This window comes from Heptranchias perlo, chromosome 26 (assembly GCF_035084215.1).
Source record: "Heptranchias perlo isolate sHepPer1 chromosome 26, sHepPer1.hap1, whole genome shotgun sequence".
NCBI classification, from domain to species: Eukaryota; Metazoa; Chordata; class Chondrichthyes; order Hexanchiformes; family Hexanchidae; genus Heptranchias; species Heptranchias perlo.
The window spans coordinates 34,718,610-34,740,422 of record NC_090350.1 but is presented as its reverse complement, the minus strand read 5'-3'; positions in this window follow the sequence as shown (position 1 = coordinate 34,740,422).

The following is a 21,813-nucleotide window of genomic DNA, read 5'->3' as shown; positions in this document are numbered from 1 at the left end:
GTTCACTGCTGCTCCACAACGCCCAGGTAGCTGACTCTGTTGCAGTACTCCTGCTGTTTGGGGTGGTACCTGGTACACATAGTGCACCTTCTGTATCCTCTATGCTTCCAGGCCACGTTCTCCTCTGCCGCACTGTGCTGTACCTGCCAGTGGCTGTTACATCTTTGCCGTTGAGTAGAAAACTCCACATGCTTCAATGCTGTGGTGACACTTTTGAATTTTCCCCTTCATTAAACTCACTAATAGCAGGTCAGAAAAGGAGTAAAATACCCCCTTCAATGTGACCTTGCATCTGTAAAATGCCGGATAAATTCATGATCATTTATCACATTAAATTAACTTTTTTCCTTCCTTTGTCAGAATAATAGGAATTCTCAGACCGGTGCTACGTGTTGAAGGGATTCGCAAAATTTCACATGTTCCCCCCACCCCGAAGATTTATTGGAGTTATTAAAGAAACCCTGGTGTGACTGTTTTAAAAAATCCAAGGTCTCTCAAAATGGCTGCAGTCAGACACATGGCCGAGGACCGGCAGATTTGAAATTGCATTCTCAACAACTCGGCAGGCTTCGTGTCTCAGACAGGTTTCTTTAAACAATGCAGCTGCATTCTAGCCCTGAGGCAAGCTATCAACATGGCCGGCCAACACATCAAAATTCGAGCAGGAAGTGATCGCAGGACAAAAGGTGAACCATCAAGGTACATTCGGAACAATGGTAAAGCAGTTAGCGAACAGATCGATACAGGAACCGGCCATTAATTTAAATGGGCCAGAAATTAGGTCCTTTGTCTTAAAGCAGTTATGAAACTCAGAAATACAGGAATTGGCCATTAATGTAAATGGGCCAGAGATGGGGTCCTTTGTCTTACGTTTCGTGCTTAAATCAAACAATGAAGCAAGCTGATGAGGTATGAAAAAAAACCTGTTACCAAGAGGGTATAACTGGGGCTGCCCAGTATCTCTCTTCTCTTCTCTCTTCGCCTCTTGGCCCTGTCCTGTCTGTCTGCTAGCACCTAAGAAGGAAGGCCATTCAGTAAACCTCGCAACCACATGTCGACGGCAACAGCAGGCACAGGGGCCAGGCCTTTTCATCTGTTTCACCGGTGAGCATTAATTTTCTGGCTGCCACAAGACAACCTAGCATAAGTGTAAGGGTGGGGGTTAAAGGGGATATTGCTAAACTTGTGATTTTAGAATTTTCCCTCGATGTGTCCGTTTCTTCCAACCCGTTAAGCGTAAGACTCTATTACATCCATAGCGATTTCTTTTTATCTTCTGTATTATACTGTTTACTTTGTAGTTTTTAGTTTTCTTATTAATAAACATTGGTTTTCCTTGTACCAATCCACTGGTCTGTTTGTCTGTCTTTGTTACCACTCGATAAGTCCTCAGCTCAGAATCAGGAAGGGGTAAGCGATTCGCAACCGCACTGCGGGCAGGGCAGCTCAGGAAAACATAACTGGCTGACCTATTATAAGCCCGAGAAACATTAAAAAAGAAACCCCTTACAGTGTGGCTAAACAATTCATTGGCATTTCTCTCAACATGTCACCACTCTTTACTCACATCTACTTTTTCCACAGGAATGTTAGGTCCTTTGTGACCGTTCAAGGACTAAGCTTACTTTGGCCCTGCTCCACGACCTCCGCCACCATCTCTGTAATGGCACCAACTCCAAGTTCTCCTCAAGTCACACTCCATCCTAACTTGGACATAAATTATTGTTCCTTCATCATCGCTGGGTCAGCATCCTGGAACTCCCTTAACTAACTCCATCATGGGAAGGCACCATCACCACCAGGACTGCAAGGGTTCAGAGAAAAAGGCCCACTAGCACCTAATGCCAAGCTAGAAGAGGTAGTGGAATCAAAGGAGATAGCCTTGAAATTACAGAATGAGTTAGATAAAATGCATAAGTGGATAAAACAATGGCAGACGAAATTTAATGCAGGCAGTAATGCACATAGGAAGGAGAGATAGGTGACAAATGCACTCCAAAAATTGAAAGAGACCCAAGGACATTAGTAGACTCAATGCTCAACTTGTGCAACCAATGCTGCAGCAATCAACGAAGCCAATAAGATGTTGAACTACCTAGCCAAAACATCAGAGGAAGTCACAGACAAATGCACAATGCTCTAGTCAGACTGAATGCTGAGTCCTGTGTCCATTTCTGCTTGCCGAGAAAGAAGGGAGAACTCAAACACTGGGAGGCACTGCAGAGAAAAGCCAGGAGGCTGATCCCTAGTGTCAGGGGTCTAAATCATGAAAAAGTCTGGAGGAACTTGGGTTTTTCAACCTGAAAAGGAGGCATTTAAGATGTGGGGCAGGAACTTGCTCTGACTGGCATAGCAAGGTTCTCCGAACTTCCTGTGGATAAAAAGTACGAAGATACTTATCGCGTGGCCCACGATGTACCCTTGCTTATTTTTTTATTACAATTTGCCATGAAGGTTTTGTGGTTAACACCAATTTGCCAGTAACTTACCACAATACTTTTATTCCTCATGGTGATTAGTTAATGTATTACTTGCCCCTTTTCTAGGCCTGCAGATCTGCCACAATGCCTTCCATCATGCTAATTTGCTACCTGTTAAAAAGAAAAGAAAGACTTGCATTGATATCGCACCTTTCATGATCTCAGGATGGACCCAAAACGCTTTACAGCCAATTAAGTACTCTCGAAGTGTAGTCACAGTTGTAATGTAGGAAATGCAGCAGCCAATTTAGACACAGCAAGATCCCACAAAAAGCAATGTGATTATCTGTTTTAGTGATGTTGGTTGAGGGATAAATATTGACCAGGACACTGGGAAGAACTCCCCTGCTTTTCTTCGAAATAGTGCCACGGGATCCTTTACATCCACCTGAGATGGCAGACAGGGCCTCGGTTTAATGTCTCATCCGAAAGATGGAACCTCCGGCAGTGCAGCGTTCCCTTAGTACTGCACCGGAGTGTCAGCCTAGATTTTGTGCTCAAGTCTCTGGAATGGGACCTGAACCCGCAACCTTCTGACTCAGAGGTGAGAGAGCTGCCAAGACAGCCACGTCTAAGAATCCATCAACTCTTGATGCTCACGTCTGTTGATCAGTCTCTCTTGTTTCTTGCAGTGATTTGCCAGGGCCCATGTATCTCGTAAATGGTTCATGGCAAAATTTTGGATTGTTGGAGGAAATTGCTGGAGGGCTGTGGGTGCTGTTAACTCTCATGCTGACTTGTAGCCTATTGTGGGCTTTCGGTCATCCATTAAAAGATGGCTGATTGCGGCAGTACTTTACCACAACCTTCCCACTACAAACAGAACTTGTTGGATCGTTGAGAGAATTTTCCAACAGGATCTGACTTTTCTCGAGCCGCTTTTATGCTACCCCTGCTTGAATTTGGATTCCGGAAGACTGGCGTCTGTAAACCAGCCCCTGACATTTAGACCACTAAACCCATGTTAAAAATCCTACAGCACTGCCTTAGTAAAACACTTCCACATGAATTAATCAGACTGATAACTCCTTGCAGAAATATGGGCTTGAATGCAGGGATATATTTTATTGATGATCAGATCAGTGCAAACCTCGCTCAGCTGCTGATCAGATTCAACCCTGGCAGCATTATGGGTTCATTAGCAGCAGTGGCCCAGAGAGAGAGAGAGAGAGAGTGAGAGAGAGAGCAGGGAGATGGATTGACAGAGAGTGAGAGAGAGCAGGGAGATGGATTGACAGAGAGTGAGAGAGTGTGAGAGAGAGCAGGGAGATGGATTGACAAAGAGCGAGAGAGTGAGAGAGAGCAGTGACATAGACTGTCAGAGAGTGAGAGAGAACAGGGATATGGGCTGATAGAGAGTGAGAGCAGTGACACATGCTGACAAAGAATGAGGGAATGAGAGAGAGCAGCGACATGGACTGACAGACAGTGAGAGAGAGCTGGGACATGGACTGATAGAGAGTGAAAGAGAGCTGGGACATGGACTGATAGAGAGTGAGAGAGAGCAGGGACATGGACTGATAGAGAGTGAGAGAGAGCTGGGACATGGATTGATAGAGAGCTGGGACATGGACTGATAGAGAGTGAAAGAGGACAGGGGCAGCTGCAGCCCATTTTTTCCCCCCAATACCATAGTGGCTCAAAAAAAATCTCTGCTAAGATTCTCCCACCATCCCCAACAAAACAAATGGTGAATGAAATAAGTCACAGGCAGAATAAAAACAGATGGAACACAACAAAATATGTCAGAGGAGAAACAGACATAAATAAGAAAAATAATGTTTTAAACATGTAGGTTCAATGAAAACTCAGCCTGACAAAGAGAAGGTACTTGCATTTATATAGCACCTTTCATGTCCTCAGGGTATGTCAAAGTGCTTCAGAGCCAATTAAATATTTTTGAAGTGAAGCCACTGTTGTTATGTCGGCAAATGGGGCAGTCACTTTGCGCACAGTAAGGTCCCACAAACAGCAATGAGATATGTAGCCAGTTGATCTGTTCTGGTTGAGGAATAAATGTTGGCCAGGAGACTAGGAGAACTCCCTGTTCTTCTGTGAATACTGTCGTGGGATCTTTTATGTCGATGTGAACAAGCAGACGGGACCTCAGTTTAACATTTCATCTGAAGAAAGGTACCACTGACAATGCAGCACTCCCTCAGTGCTGCACTGGAGCAACAGCCTAGATTATGTGCTCAACTCCCTTGAACCAAAAAAGTTATACTCCTACAAATCTGGGGTTGTTCTCCTTACAGCAGAGAAGGTTAATGGGAGCTTTGATAAAGGTGTTCAAAATCATTAAGGGTTTTGATAGAATAAATAAGGAGAAACTATACCCACTGGCAGGAGTGTCAGTAACCAGAGGACACAGATTTAAGGTAATTGGCAAAAGAACCAGAGGTGACATGAGGAAAGAAAAATTTACATTTTTATGATCTGGAATGAGCTGCCTGAAAGGGTGGTGGAAACAGATTCAATAGTAACTTTCAAAAGGAAATTGGTTAAATACTTGAAGTGGAAAAATTTGCAGGGCTATGGGGAAAGAGCAGGGGAGTAGAACTAATTGGATAGCTCTTTCAAAGAGCTGGCACAGGTGCGATGGGCCGAATGTTCTCCTTCCATGCTGTATCATTCTATGATTCTATGAAACAGATCACAGTGATCGTGAAAATGAAGAAGCATGATTATTGTAACCAATCCCTCGCACACATTTCATTGGAACTGCAAGCTTCTACCAGAAACAGGCGGTTTTTGTCTCTCAGTTTCAATGACAGGCTGCGATTGAAAGGATGTTTCGATAGGCCAATGGTTTGGGATCTTGTTTCTTCGCTCCAAAGAATGCGTCTTCTGCACAGTTTAGCTCCATTAATCAGTTCAAAGGTCATTAAGTGAAATAAACTTCTCCTCTGAGCAATTGATTACGGGCAAATTAAATTTGCTCTTGCCTGTAATCAGGAATATAATCAAATGTATCCAATGAATTACTGTATTAATCAGTGAATAATGAATAACTTGAAGAAGTTGTCTTTAGCGGGAGCTGTTTGTGCTTGCCTCGAGTACATGCTCCACCTTGCTGTGCTCTTGTACTTTATACTTGCTTTGCTTCTCGTGTATCTAGAGTGGTTTTTAGGATGTGATGTGGATTGTTGAGTTTGTGAGTTTATCCAGTGTGGTTATCCATGGTGTCTAAAAACAGGGGGCACTCCCTTCGACTCAGATGAAGGACTATCAGCCAACCAACGAATACAACTAATCAAGCTCCTGTCCCCCAAACTACTATGGTCAGGCTCCCTTGTCAGCAAGCACCGAGGGGTTCCACGCATTGGATGAGGTTACTCACCCTGATACTCCAGAGCAACGCAAGGTCCTCGGCCCCCAAATCACGTTCAACTCCTGCCTCCTTCTCTTAACATTTCAAACCCATTGGCTCCAGATCCCAACATATCAGTTGGGTACCCACTGTTTAACTGCTTTTACTGCACTGGTTGTAAAGCACATTGGGACGTCCTGAGGTAGTAAAAGACGCTATATAAATGCAAGTTCTTTCTTTCCGTGAAATGTGTGGTGGGTCATTTATTTTTAAGTTTAATTATTGCTGTTAATGTCCAAAGATGAGAAAAAAAACAGATGGAAACATTTTACTTGAAGTGGATTATTGATCATTCATAGACTCATCATGAACTTTTGTATACACACATTCAACACAAATATACACAGTACAAACATACACCCCCCTCCCCCCCACACACAATATATACATAGGGAGGAGCTTTCATCTTCGGCTGGAGTGTAAAACGGGCAGTACCGGATCGGCCGCCCGTTTTACGCCCCTCCTTAATTTCTTTCCATTGAAGTAAGGCAGAGGAGTAACAATGGCCTGGAGGCAGCTTGGGCCTTCAAAGAGCAGGGGCTATCTCAGGAGAATATTGCTCAGTGGAGCAGCTCAGCCTGTAAAACGAGTGGGACGGAGGAGATCTGGCATCCTAAGAAGAGGATGTAGCAGTGACCTGGCTAAAGAAAGAGTAGGGCAGCAGAGGCCTGGTTTGGAAAAGAGTGGTGCACGGAGGACCATCATTTTTTAAAATGGCTGCCCCACACATCAGAAAGTCTCGTCTTTCTCCTCCTACAAGACTTCAGTGGTTCAACACCATCTTCAAAATTCAGGGAACGGCCATTTCAAATCCAACTGTTGCACTTTTAAAATGTTGGGAGTTTGCATTTCTATACGCAAGTTCTAAATTACGGAGCCGAGAGGACATATTCTTGTCTTCACAGTGTAAATATATACCATCGCAGTTCTATGATGCAAATGTAAGTCAGGAAAGATTGGACCTTGATAACTGTTCCATAGTGAAAGAATTTGTCAAGAGGTGTTTTGAACACTTTTAATTGGAGTCTGGAGGATAAAGCAACAACTTTGGCTGTATAATTTGGCCTTTATTGCAAGGGGGTTGGAGTACAAGAGTAAGGAAGTCTTACCACAATTGTACAGGACTTTGGTGAGGTCTCCTTATCTAAGGAAGGATATACTTGCCTTAGAGGCAGTGCAATGAAGGTTCACTAGATTAATTCCTGGGATGGGAGGGTTGTCCTATAAGGAGAGGTTGAGTAGAATGGACCTATACTCTCTGGAGTTTAGAAGTATGAGAGGTGATCTCACTGAAACATTTAAGATTCTGAGGGGGCTTGACAGGGTAAAGGCTGAGAGGCTGTTTCCCCTGGCTTGAGAGTCTAGAACTAGAGGGCATAGTGGCAGTATAAGGGGTTGGCCATTTAAGACTGAGATGAGGAGGCATTTCTTCACTCAGAGGGTCTTTGGAATTCTGTACCCCAGAGGGCTGTGGTTGCGGAGTTGTTGAGTATAGTTAAGGCTGAGCTAGATACATTTTTGGACTCCAGGGGAACCAAGGGATATGAGGATTGGGCAGGAAAGTGGAGTTGAGGTTGAAGATCAGCCATGATCTTATTGAATGGCGGAGCAGATTCGAGGGGCCATATGGTCTACTCCTGCTCCTATTTCTAATGTTCTCATAATAGGTTTCACAGAGTGTTTGTAAAAATAATGGCATTTGAAACTTGACACTCTAAATCATTGAATATTATATAGCTGTTAGCAATTGTGGTGAATGTTACAGCACACCCAGTGTTCATTGGGTATTTGCACATTAAGTTAGTACTACAGGAAGTAACTAGTTTGTTCTCTTCAGACCTCATCAGTTGCCTGTAACAGCCTAAAAAGGCACAGGCTTAGCCAGATTTCATCTTTGCAACCTTAACATCTTCGGGATGTCCACATATTTAATCTTCCCCGTCCTACCAGATCAGATTTGGAAGGTGCTGTCTGTCATAGGATTAATAGTTTGGTCTGATGAGCCATTAGTTACAAACCGCCTCCCTGCTGGTTACCTGGTACCTGAATGAATTGGTAACATGATGGAAAGGAGAGGTTAACAAGTGGCTCTTTCTATCTGAGTCACTTTATTACATATGTAGCATACACCAGGCTCATTATAAAACTCTCACTTCCAGTGCATCTTCAGAGAGACTAGGGACAGATCACAAAGTATGGTAATTACAGTACCAGGAGCAGAAGGTCTGAAAATAATAAATTAGAGAAAAAGTTGATGAATTATTACTTACAGGAGAGTCATAAATCATCCAGATAAAAGAGAAGCGAAAATAAGAAAGTGAGTAAAATCAAGCATGAATTAACCTAAGCATCTGATTTCATTGTTAAAATGAATATGGCCAGTGAAAATAGAATGTGTTTGAAATAATATGATGGAGATGTGCTCACTCAGTAGGAAGATAATTATAGAAAATTGTGATAGATTGGTGAGCAAATTGGACAGAGATGGGTTTGAGCAAACTAGACAGTCAACAAAAAGGTTATTTAGTCATAATGGAGGCTCTGTAATTATCCCAGAATTGGTATATCGGAGGTGATATATAATTTCCTGCAGCTACTGTTAGACTGGTCCTTAATGTAAGGTGGGCAGTGACAGCAGAAACTTGATTGGGTGTAGAGCTTAGTAATGGAGCTGAAATGACTGTCAATCTGGAGGTGGGAGAACAAGTGGTCATGATAGTGTATTATTTAGATTCAGTATTGTGGTACAATAAATAGTTGGTCTGAAGTACTGTCAAATTTCTGCACAATTTGAGACTGGAATTTAATAACCACCCACAGTATACTTCCATTAAGTTGCGCCCCTGAGTTTAAGTCACATTCTCAGTTTTATAGGTCATAAAGACTTGCATGAAGAAGCAATTTAATTCAATAGGTTTTGTAAACATACAATACCAGTAAATTGCCCATGGCAGCTGATAAAGTTAAATTATTTTCTATGCAAGATGGTGATGGAGTTGGGAAAAAATCTTCAGAAACAGAACTACCTAGTGGCCAAAGCATGCAACTACATTGTGACAGTTGACCTGGCAAAATTGAATGGGAATTGTTAACATAGCAATTTACAGTGATAAATATTGACAAAAAAGTGTGACAACAGGAACCGAGGTTTGTGGAAAGGAAATGTGTGTCCTGCACAAGATTTTAAATAATATATAGATTAATGATCATTTCAAGGCCTGGGACTTGATGGATAAGCAGGGAGATAAAGGAAAGTGTGTGAAACAAGCAAATGGTGTTTGAGCAGTTTTACTGAAACATGGGCCCTGATAATAACGGGGTGGTGGGAAGGGAGCAGGGTGGGGTGGGGGGGGGGGATAGATTTAGTGGCCGGGAAACCTGGAAATATGGGTTTAACGGCAGGACATGATTTAAATTTTTCAAATTGGTTTCCCAGCCATAGCCAGTCAGACTGAGAAGCTGGTCGACTGTCTGGCGGGTAGGCAGCTGGTGTGCTGAGTGGAGGTGAGTCAGACATGGGGGGGAGGGGGACACGTGGTGGGGGGGGAAGTTGGACCCGGGTGGGGGGGATCGGACATCGGAAGTTGGGAATTGGATATCGGAGGTTGGGAGGTGAGTTGGATATTGGAGGGTGGACATCGGGGGTCTGATCATGGGGGGGGGGGGGGGGGGCGTTCCGATTGGGGGGGGTGGCCGATTGGGGTGGGGGGGGCGCGGATCGCCAATTGGTTTACAGGATAGCTTGGTGGGTTGGGGGGAAGCACTCCTGCTCCTCCTGGCCTACAAGCAGTGCTGGAAAGGCACTTACCTGTTCCATCCAACCATTCTCACTTCCTTTCAGCTACCAGATTTCCCGAGGCCCAGAAAACCCGGCCCCCAAGAATTAAATGGAGAACACAGGTTAAATTTGAGGCAAGCAGTCTCTTTAAAATATCTTTAGAACGGAACCGCCTCCGGAGAGCAGGTTAGTCGCCAACCTCCAAACCCAACTGGAAGTGAGTGCGTTGGAAGTGGGCTGAGGTTGGGTTTGTCATTATTTTATTTTTTACCCCCTCCCCCCACACATCTCCACCACCCCCCCACCGCCCGTCCTGGGGGTTAAAATTACCCCCTTAGAATGAGAGTTGGACTAAGTTTAAAGCTGCTGTGTGGAAAACAAAAACTAAAATCAGAAATTCAAAAAGGACTTTTCTGATGACATCCAAAGAAATACAAAGTGCTGTTTCCAGACATACTTGCAGTAAGCATCTGAGCGAAAATCCAAACAACAAAAGATTAAATCAGCAATTTAATTGGAATACTCTAGTGATACACCTTATTAAATTAGCAGGAGTCTCAGAGATATATTTGACAAGTCATGAGGTTAACAATGGGGGATCTGGATTCACTGGGAAGTGATAACAGGAACACTGAAAAAGGAGGTCTTCGAGAAACACTGGAGCAGGGATCGCTGGGAGGGTGACCTTAGGATCTGGGGATAATGGGGAGCTAGTTCTCAAGGTTTGGGAACATTGAGGGCAATTTGGGGATCGGGGAGCTCTGGGAATCTGCTGTAGGGATTTGTGAGCACTGTTTTCGCCCTGTTAAAAATAATGAACCAAAAATTATGGGCTGGGAATATGCAATTTCCTGACACACACTTTCCGTTGGCATCGGGAATATATTCTTAGTGAGTTTGCTGACTTATACACGCTTCAATAAACATTATTTTCCATGAACAAACAAAAATCATAAAAATTAATTATTTATGCAGTTTTCAAATTTTTATATTAAAAAATTATAGAGTCTCAAAAATGGATCAGAAGAGATTATTTTTACTGAATTTTTACAACCATAAGCAATGAATGACGAAAAGAAACCCATTCTCCACAAGCAATCTGTTTTCTTTTCAACTAATGTTGCCATTCCCACCATTGTCTCCCACACGGTAAAAGCTGTTGCTGTTCACATGTGCGGTCGCACACTATAATGGCTGATCCAGTTCACATGTACGGTCTCACACAATAATGGCTGTTACTGTTCGCACGTACGGTCTCACACAATAATGACTGTTACTGTTCATACGGGCTCACTCTCTTTTCCTGAGACTAGTTCATAACAAAAGAGCACAATTGTAATTTATTTGTATAAATCAATCCCTTGCCTGAAATAAAAGCTTCAAAAATTCAATCTCCAGTTTATTTCAATCTCCTGAAAAAAGCAAAGAAACTGAAATCCTCAAAGGATGAGGGGAGACTCCCTTCTGATACACAGATTGCATGCTGAGAAAGTCTGAAAAACTATATCTGCTTGGAATGCATGGAATTGATTGAAAGTTCTTTCTTAACTGCTGTGGGATAGAAGAAGCCCAAGGTTTTGAGACAGGCAGAGGCCTCAAGTGAGAAGGTATTAAAGGCACAAAAGACAATGGATAGATATAATCATGTTATTGTGAAATATGTATTTATTTTTTTAAAACCCCTTTGGATGTTCATAGAATCATAGAAATTTACAGCATAGAAGGAGGCCATTTGGTGGCCAACAAAGAGCTATCCAGCCTAATCTCACTTTCCAGCTCTTGGTCCGTAGCTTTGTAGGTTGCGACACTTCAAGTGCATATCCAAGTACTTTTTAAATGCGATGAGGTTTTCTGCCTCTACCACCCTTTCAGACAATGAGTTCCAGACCCCCACCACCCTCTGGGTGAAAAAATTTCTCCTAAACTCCCCTCTAATCCTTCTACCAATTACTTTAAATCTATGCCCCCAGATTATTGACCTCACTGCTAAGGGAAATAGTTCCTACCTATCCACTGTATCTAGGCCCCTCATAATTTTATACACCTCAATTAAATCACCCCTCAGCCTCCTCTGTTCCAAAGAAAACAACCCCAGCCTTTCCAATCTTATCTCATGGCAAAAATTCTCCACTCCTGGCAACATCCTCGTAAATCTCTAGTGCAATCACATCTTTCCTGTAATGTGGTGACCAGAACTGTACGCAGTACTCTAGCTTTGGCCTAATAGAGTTTTATACAGTTCTAGCATAATCTCCCTGCTCTTATATTCTATGCCTCGGCTAATAAAGGAAAATATCCTGTATGTCTTCTCAACCACCTTATCTACCTGTCCTGCTACCGTCAGGGATTTGTGGACAATCACTCCAAGGTCCCTCACTTCCTCTACACTTCTCAGTATCCTTCCATTTATTGTGTATTCCCTTGCCTTGTTTGACCTCCCCAAATGCATTACCTCATACCTCTCTGGATTGAATTCGATTTGCCACTTTTCTGCCCACTTGACCAGTCCATTGATATCTTCCTGCAGTCCACAGCTTTCTTCCTCACTATCAACCACATGGCCAACTTTTGTATCATCTGCAAACTTCTTAATCATGCCCCCTACATTTAAGTCCAAATCAATGATATATACCACAATAAGCATGGGACATAGTACCGAGCCCTACGGAACCCCACTGGAAACAGCCTTCCAGTCACAAAAACACCCGTCAACCATTACCCTTTGTTTCCTGCCACTGAGCCAATTCTGGGTCCAACTTGCCACTTTCCCTTGGATCCCATGGGCTTTTACTTTTCTGACCAGTCTACCATGTAGGACCTTGTCAAAAGCCTTGCTAAAATCCATGTAGACTACATCAAACGTGCTACCCTCATTGACCCTCTTTGTTACCTCCTCAAAAAATTCAATCAAGTCAGTCAGACATGACCTTCCCTTAACAAATCCATGCTGACTCTCCTTGATTAATCCATGCCTTTCTAAATGACGATTAATACTGTCCCTCAGAATTTTTCCAATAAATTTGCCCACCACCGAGGTTAGGCTGACTGGCCTGTAATTACTCGGTCTATCCCTTTCTCCCTTTTTAAACAATGGTACAACGTTAGCAGTCCTCCAGCACCACGCCTGTAGCCAGGGAGGATTGGAAAATGATGGTCAGAGCCTCCACTATTTCATCCCTTGCCTCTCTTAGCAACCTGGGATACATTTCATTCGGGCATGACGATTTATCTACTTTCAAGGATGCTAAACCCCTTAATATTTCCTCTCTCACCATGTTTATCCCATCCAATATTTCACACTCCTCCTCCTTAACTATAATGTCTGCATCATCCCTCTCTTTTCTGAATGTGGAGATGCCGGTGATGGACTGGGGTTGACAATTGTAAACAATTTTACAACACCAAGTTATAGTCCAGCAATTTTATTTTAAATTCACAAGCTTTCGGAGGCTACCTCCTTCCTCACGTGAACAATGTGGAAATGAAATCCTCGAGATGAAATCGCATTTATAATTCACAGAACAATGCTTGGTGATAACAGACAGTTTTTTCAACTGCCCGTTGCCAAGGCAATCAGTGTGCAGACAGACAGGTGTTACCTGCCAGGTCTCAGAATATACAAATCACCAAAAAAAACAACACACAAAAAAAAACAGAGATAGAGAGGTAGAAACATAGAAAAGACAGCAACTGACCCGTTATATTAAAAACAGATAACATTTGTTCGCTGGTGGGGTAACGTGTAGCGTGACATGAACCCAAGATCGCGGTTGAGGCCGTCCTCATGGGTGCGGAACTTGGCTATCAATTTCTGCTCGACGATTTTGCGTTGTCGTGTGTCTCGAAGGCCGCCTTGGAGTACGCTTACCCGAAGGTCGGTGGCTGAATGTCCTTGACTGCTGAAGTGTTCCCCGACTGGGAGGGAACCCTCCTGTTTGGTGATTGTTGCGCGGTGTCCGTTCATCCGTTGTCGCAGTGTCTGCATGGTCTCGCCAATGTACCATGCTCTGGGGCATCCTTTCCTGCAAAGTATGAGGTAGACAACGTTGGCCGAGTCACAGGAGTATGAACCATGCACCTGGTGGGTGGTGTCCTCTCGTGTGATGGTGGTATCTGTGTCGATGATCTGGCATGTCTTGCAGAGGTTACCGCGGCAGGGTTGTGTGGTGTCGTGGACGCTGTTCTCTTGAAAGCTAGGTAATTTGCTGCGAACGATGGTCTGTTTGAGGTTGGGTGGCTGTTTAAAGGCGAGTAGTGGAGGTGTGGGGATGGCCATAGCGAGGTGTTCGTCGTCATTGATGACATGTTGAAGGCTGCGGAGAACATGGCGTAGTTTCTCCGCTCCGGGGAAGTACTGGACGACAAAGGGTACTCTGTTGGTTGCGTCCCGTGTTAGTCTCCTGAGGAGGTCTATGCGATTTTTTGCTGTGGCCCGTCGGAACTGTCGATCGATGAGTCGAGCGTCATATCCCGTTCTTACTAGGGCGTCTTTCAGCGTCTGTAGGTGTCCATTGCGTTCCTCCTCGTCTGAGCAGACCCTGTGTATTCGCAGGGCCTGTCCATAGGGGATGGCCTCTTTGACGTGGTTAGGGTGGAAGCTGGAAAAGTGGAGCATCGTGAGGTTGTCCGTGGGCTTGCGGTAGAGTGAGGTGCTGAGGTGCCCGTCTTTGATGGAGATTCGTGTGTCCAAGAAAGAAACTGATTCTGAGGAGTAGTCCATGGTGAGCTTGATGGTGGGATGGAACTTGTTGATGTTATCGTGTAGTCTCTTTAGTGATTCCTTGCCGTGGGTCCATAGAAAGAAAATGTCGTCGATGTATCTGGTGTATAGTGTTGGTTGGAGGTCTTGTGCAGTGAAGAAGTCCTGCTCGAACTTGTGCATGAAAATGTTGGCGTATTGTGGTGCGAATTTGGTCCCCATGGCTGTTCCGTGTGTTTGGGTAAAGAACTGGTTATTGAAGGTGAAGACATTGTGATCCAGGATGAAGCGGATGAGTTGTAGGATGGCGTCCGGAGATTGGCTGTTGTTGGTGTTGAGTATTGATGCTGTCGCAGCGATGCCGTCATCGTGGGGGATACTGGTGTAGAGTGCCGAGACGTCCATCGTGGTGAGAAGTGTTCCTGGTTCAACTGGTCCGTGGGTACTGAGTTTTTGTAGGAAGTCTGTAGTGTCGCGACAGAAGCTGGGGGTTCCCTGTACGATGGGTTTCAGGATGCCCTCGACGTATCCAGAGAGGTTCTCACACAGGAACCCTGAAGAGACTACACGATAACATCAACAAGTTCCATCCCACCTCACGATGCTCCACTTTTCCAGCTTCCACCCTAACCATGTCAAAGAGGCCATCCCCTATGGACAGGCCCTGCGAATACACAGGATCTGCTCAGACGAGGAGGAACGCGATGGACACCTACAGACGCTGAAAGACGCCCTAGTAAGAACGGGATATGACGCTCGACTCATCGATCGACAGTTCCGACGGGCCACAGCAAAAAATCGCATAGACCTCCTCAGGAGACTAACACGGGACGCAACCAACAGAGTACCCTTTGTCGTCCAGTACTTCCCCGGAGCGGAGAAACTACGCCATGTTCTCCGCAGCCTTCAACATGTCATCAATGAGGACAAACACCTCTCTATGGCCATCCCCACACAGCCACCCAACCTCAAACAGATCATCGTTCACAGCAAATTACCTAGCTTTCAAGAGAACAGCGTCCACGACACCACACAACCCTGCCACGGTAACCTCTGCAAGACATGCCAGATCATCGACACAGATACCACCATCACACGAGAGGACACCACCCACCAGGTGCATGGTTCATACTCCTGTGACTCGGCCAACGTTGTCTACCTCATACGTTGCAGGAAAGGATGCCCCAGAGCATGGTACATTGGCGAGACCATGCAGACACTGCGACAACGGATGAACGGACACCGCGCAACAATCGCCAAACAGGAGGGTTCCCTCCCAGTCGGGGAACACTTCAGCAGTCAAGGACATTCAGCCACCGACCTTCGGGTAAGCGTACTCCAAGGCGGCCTTCGAGACACACGACAACGCAAAATCGTCGAGCAGAAATTGATAGCCAAGTTCCGCACCCATGAGGACGGCCTCAACCGCGATCTTGGGTTCATGTCACGCTACACGTTACCCCACCAGCGAACAAATGTTATCTGTTTTTAATATAACGGGTCAGTTGCTGTCTTTTCTATGTTTCTACCTCTCTATCTCTTTTTTTTTGTTTGTTGTTTTTTTTGGTGATTTGTATATTCTGAGACCTCGCAGGTAACACCTGTCTGTCTGCACACTGATTGCCTTGGCAACGGGCAGTTGAAAAAACTGTCTGTTATCACCAAGCATTGTTCTGTGAATTATAAATGCGACTTCATTTCGAGGATTTCATTTCCACATCGTTCACCTGAGGAAGGAGGTAGCCTCCGAAAGCTTGTGAATTTAAAATAAAATTGCTGGACTATAACTTGGTGTTGTAAAATTGTTTACTCTTTTCTGAAGACAGACGCAAAGTATTCATTAAGAACCACACACAGGTTACCTTTTTGGTCTCTAATAGGCCCTGCTTTTTCCTTAGTTATCCTCTTGCTCTTTATGTATTTATAAAACATCTTTGGGTTTTCCTTGATTTTACTTGCCAATATTTTTTCATGCCCTGTTGCTGGTGGATCAAAAAATTCCAGATGAAGATTGACAAATCTGCTCCACAGTGCTACCTAATGGCCATATCCTGCAACTACATGCCAACGCAAATCAAGTTTTTTTAATAGGAGAATTGAAACAGGCTCATGGTTTTGCAATAGGGAAAACATAATAAAGGGCTCAGTGTTCTAAAAGGAAAAACCCTATTACAGCCCACAGCTGCAGGTGTCACCAGCAATTACAAATGTAACAGGGGTGTGGATACAATTAACATTGAAAAGTCCATATGAAGTGTTTACAAGTGAATGGGCATACTGATGTGTGTGTGAGCGAGAGATACTCTGTTAGGGGAGGGACAGATGCAGTTTGGGGAAGGGGAGAGAGAGATCCTCTTTGGCAGGGGGAAGAGATAGAGAGGCAGAGATCCAATTCAGGAGCAAGAAAGATTCTGTTGGTAGAGGGAATAGAGAGATCCTATTTAGGAGTGGGGAGAGGAGGTTTCCGTTGAGGGGAATGGAAGAAGAAGAAATCCTGTTCAGAGGAAAGAAGAGAGAGATGTACAGAATTACTGATGATGAGAGAGATTTCTACCACCAGCTAAAGCACACAGCATTTTTAAATAGCAGCCTTTTAATGTTTGGTAGTGAGAATTTATTACAGACACTCATTTCTCATTCTTGAACCTCTCATCTTTCCTGTCTGAACACATGCTGGGCAGTGCGGTGCTACAGGTCACAAGATAACAATGAACCAGGCATAAAGTTTCTCAAGAACTGTTCTTGAAAAGCAACAACTAGTGGTAGGAGGATTGCTCAAATTCTGAAAATCAAGTCAAGCTTTCAATAACTTTCTGTCATGGCTAATGTCAATACTGTCATTAATTTTGGTTTCTGCAATTTCTCTTTATTAGAGTAAAAATGTAAAATTTATTAAAATGTCTCTTTTCAGCTGACCCAAGGGAGTGGAACTATAGCAAATGTCCTGATAGATAGTATAATATATTATGATGTAAGGACATCATTCAGTATATATAATGTAAAATATCATGATACTGAATTGAATTATTTAACAATCTATTTGTAACTCTTGACAGCTGCTGCCATTTCCTATAAACTTCCAGTTAATCCATTAGCTTAGCATTCCTCCTGACTAAAAGTACCTTGAACTAAATTGGGTCCGCACTTTGAAACATTAATGCCTGGAGTGCAAAGATCTGCTGATGTTAAGTTTGGCAAATTTGCAACAACAAATAGAACATCCTGTATTTCCCAATAGGAACAGACTGCTTTAAATGAGTATAAGAGGCTCTTATGTGAGGCTTATCAGATCAAATCAAGAGACTGAAAAGCATCAAAGTTCTGAGTTTTGACCTTCCAGTTGGAACAAATTCATTCTTTGAGGGAGTTTGGTAAAGTTAATGACTGTGAGCCTTGAGATTTGAGTCCCTGAAACCCATAGGAAAACTAATAAAGAATCTAGTTTATTGCTGAATCTCTACAAAACCAGAGTTTGCCTTAAGATACTATGTCGGAGAGGAACATATTTATTTATCCACTATCATAGAATCATACAGTATAGAGGCCTTGCGGCCTGTGCTGGCTCACTGAAAGAACTACCAATTAGTCCCACTCCCCAGCTCGTTCCCCAGAGCCCTGCAAATTGTTCCTTTTTAAATAGAGATCCCTTTTGAAAGTTACTTTTGAATCTGCTTCTGCAACCCTTCAGGCATTACATTCCAGATCATAACAACTCATTGAGTAAAATAAATTCTCTTCATCTCCCCCCTTCCTTTTTTGCCAATTATTTTAAATCTGTGTGCTCTGGTTACCGACCGTACTTCCAGTGGAAACAGAATCATAGACTCATGATAAACTAAAAGATCTAGCAAAGAGATCCTAAAAAATCAAAGGAAAGTCAGGAGCTTTTCATGGAAACTCTCTGTGCTGAGAAGATAAGGCTAACAGTCTTGTCTGCAAGTTATGAATAAAAGGAGAACTTCATAAAATAAGATGTGCAATCAGGAAACAAGACAGCCACTAATGATGTCAGAGTAGGTAAGTCTGGAAGAAGGGAGGCAATCTCCTTGAAGTAATACTGAAATCATGATTTAGGGTTACAGCCTTTTGAGAGGAATCTTATCTGGAATCATTGGAGGAAATAGGTAAAGATGATTTGGGCTAAAACATTATGAATACACCCTGATAGAAGATTTGAAAACCAGAGTGGCAGGCACAAACCTGTGAAGCTTGGTATTGACCAGGGGTGAAAAAGTTCATGGCTGGGATTCTCCAAAATATTATTTGAGAGCAGTGCCTCCTCTGTAAGGTTTCTTGTCCCTGAAAAAGAACATCTGCCACTGCACTGCATTAGGTGGTAGGCAGACAAAAGCCACAGGTTGAGTGAATGCCATGATGTCCCCTTGTCTAGTTCAAGTATGTAGAAGCTGAGCTGTTTGCAGAAAGATCTGGAAATGGCTCTTAACCCTCTTTCTGGAACAAATGGAAAAGTGTAGAAAAATGACACCAGTGAGAAGCTCCCAGTGATTTATGCAAGTTAGTACTCATGTAGTTCCCATATCCCTGACTGTTTGAGGGAACTGATCTATATACCCACATTTTGCAATAGTTTTGGGCACAGCGCCTACACTTGCACAAGGGAAAAATGGGTACCTTGAGGAGAAAGATCATTTGTGGACATTTGAAAACCAAGCAAGACAGCAGGAATGGAGAATAGGAGGCAAAAGTGGAGAACTACTGCAAAAAAATAAGCAAGCAGACAAGGTAGTAACTGGGGACCAATGTGAAGTTACTGAAAAAAATGGATATAAAAGAACTCACAGAAAATAGAACCCCGCAGGGTATACAGAAGAAAAGGTATAGAAGGAGGGAAATAATTCTCATGATAAATTTACTACTAAATTCGTCATCTCTCAATTTTATCCCCTACTAAAATGACAAGGTATGATCATGCTAGCTAATCCAGAACTGTTCCTTTGGCAGAGAACCAATATTTTCAATAATCTGCTCCACACTCGTGCCTATGCCTGGTTCCTTATTCTTTTGCTTGGAGGCCCATTTTGCCGTCACGCAAGTTGCCGTCATGCTGTAACCGAAACTATTGAGAAACGTCCACATACAGATTATACTACAGTTCCCAATCTTCACCAAACAGTGCTAGCTTCAAGGAATTTTGTCCATTTTAACAGCAAGGCTAGCAGTGTCCTGATAAAGCATTACTTCAACAGTTTTATGAAGTGGAAAGTCTTCCATGTACCTCAAGTATGATTTTTCATTTGATTAGCAATCTAATTAGTGAGTCTGAGCAAAGTGAAATAGAGTCACTGTACCCTAAGTAACCACCCAATGATTTTTGTAAAGAAACAATCTCGCCTTTCTTGCATTTGAAACACATACATAGTGCAATAATGGGCCTTTAAAAAAAACATTCAGTTGCTAGAGAAATTCCTAATCACTCACCCATTCAAATCATCTCTTTATGTACATCTTTTTCTTTGGACACCGTCAATAATGGAAAATTTAAATGCAAAATTTCTGCAAACATATCTAGAATGTCCTTCACAAGGGATGGTAGCCATGTTCAAGGTTGGTATAATTAATTTAGTTAATGTTCAGAATAAATTTGCTTGCTTTATTTTTCCTTGATTTTAATTCTAACAACTCAATTGAAAGGAATCACAAAATGAATCAATGGAGAATGCCAGCATTTTGTCTCCAGTTTTAAAATCAATTTTAAAATTGCTTTCTGATGATAGCCACTATCACGTGACTGCCTTTGTTCTCTGTGACATTAGTAGCTGCCCCCAATTAGATACGACAGTGTGAACGCAGTGTGGTCAACTAATTCAGCATTTGTATTAAATCAGAAGAATGCAGTCTCCGGGGTGTGGAGTTAATCTTTTGCAGAAAATGAATTTCATTCTGAACACAGCACCGTTGAACCAATTCATTTACTTGGCAATTAAAGCCAGAAAATGCTGGAAGAGGGCAGCAGCTCAGCCAGCCCTGAAGACAGAAGGAAAGGGAAATGTTTTGGACGCATTCCGACGAAGGGTCATACCTGAAATGTTGACCCATCCTTTCTCCTTCAGATCCTCATCAATCAGCTGTGAATTTCCAGTATTGTATGTTTTATTTCAGCTTTCTAGCATCTGCTACTTGTAATTTTCTACTTTCTCAGCAACGCTTTTACATTTTGGCATAGGGACAATATCTGCGTGGATTTGGACCATTTTCTTTTTAAAGCATTGCATCAGAAATTTCAAAAAGAAACCTGGACAACAAGAAGTACTTGCATTTATAGTGAGCCTTTAATGCAGAAAACATCCCAAGGTGCTTCACAGAGGGGAGAAAAAAGTCGATAGAAATAGACAAGCGAATGGAGACTGAGCCATGGAGGGAGCAATTGGACAAAAAGCTTGGTTGAAAAGATGGGTTTTGAGAAGGTTTTTAAAGGTAGAGAATAAGTATTTAGGAATGTAATTCCAGACAGCAGAACCTAGGCGGCTGAAGGCTCTGCCACCAATGGTAGGACAACGGGAGGGGGAGATGCAGAGAAGGCCCAGAGTCAAAGAACTGAATGGTGTGGAAGAAGATGTAAGACTCAAGGACTTTGCAGAGTTAGGGCGAGACAAGACCATTGTGATGAGGAAAAGGAATGAATGCATTGGGGGACAGGGAGACAATGTGGGTCAACAAGGATGAAGGTAATGGGCAAACAGGACTTAGTGCAGGACAGGATACAATGGCTGAGTTTTGGACAAGTTGGAATTTATGGAGGGTTGGAGGATGGGTAACTAGTAAGGAGGGCAATGTTGCAGAGGTGGGTGGGATATGACATGGGGTTTGAAGCTTAGCCTTAGGTCATACAGGGTTCCAAGGTTTTGCACTGTCTGGTTCAGCCTGAGCAACTGGCCAAGGAGAATGAAGTCAGTGGCAAAGGAGGAGAAATTGTGGTGGGCACCAATAACAAGGGTTTCAGCCATGCCAACATTCAGTTGGAGGAAGTTTTGATGCATTCATGACTTCATATCAGACCGGCTGTCATGGAGTTAAAGGAAATAGTGGAGAGGTAGAACTGGGTGTCATCAGCATACATGTGAAATCTGACCCTGGGATTGGGGAGAGAAAGGAAAGGTAGGAGCAAAGACAGATACACGGGGATTGTGAGTGCAGGTACATAAAGCCATAAAAAAGGCTAACAGTATTTTGGGTTTTATAAACAGGGACATAGACTACAGGAGCAAAGAAGTAAATTCAGTAGTAACTTTCAAAAGGGAATTGATTATAAACTTGAAAAGGAGAAATTTGCAGGGCTGTGGGGAAAGAGCAGGGGAGTCCAACTAATTGGACAGCTCTTCAAAGATGGGTCAAATGGCTTCCTTCTATGCTGTATGATTATTCTAAATAATGATAAATTTGGGCAACATTTTAGTTAGGCCATCATTAGGGTACATGTGCAGTTTTGGGCACCCCATTATAGAGAAAGCATAAAGCCATAAAGAGT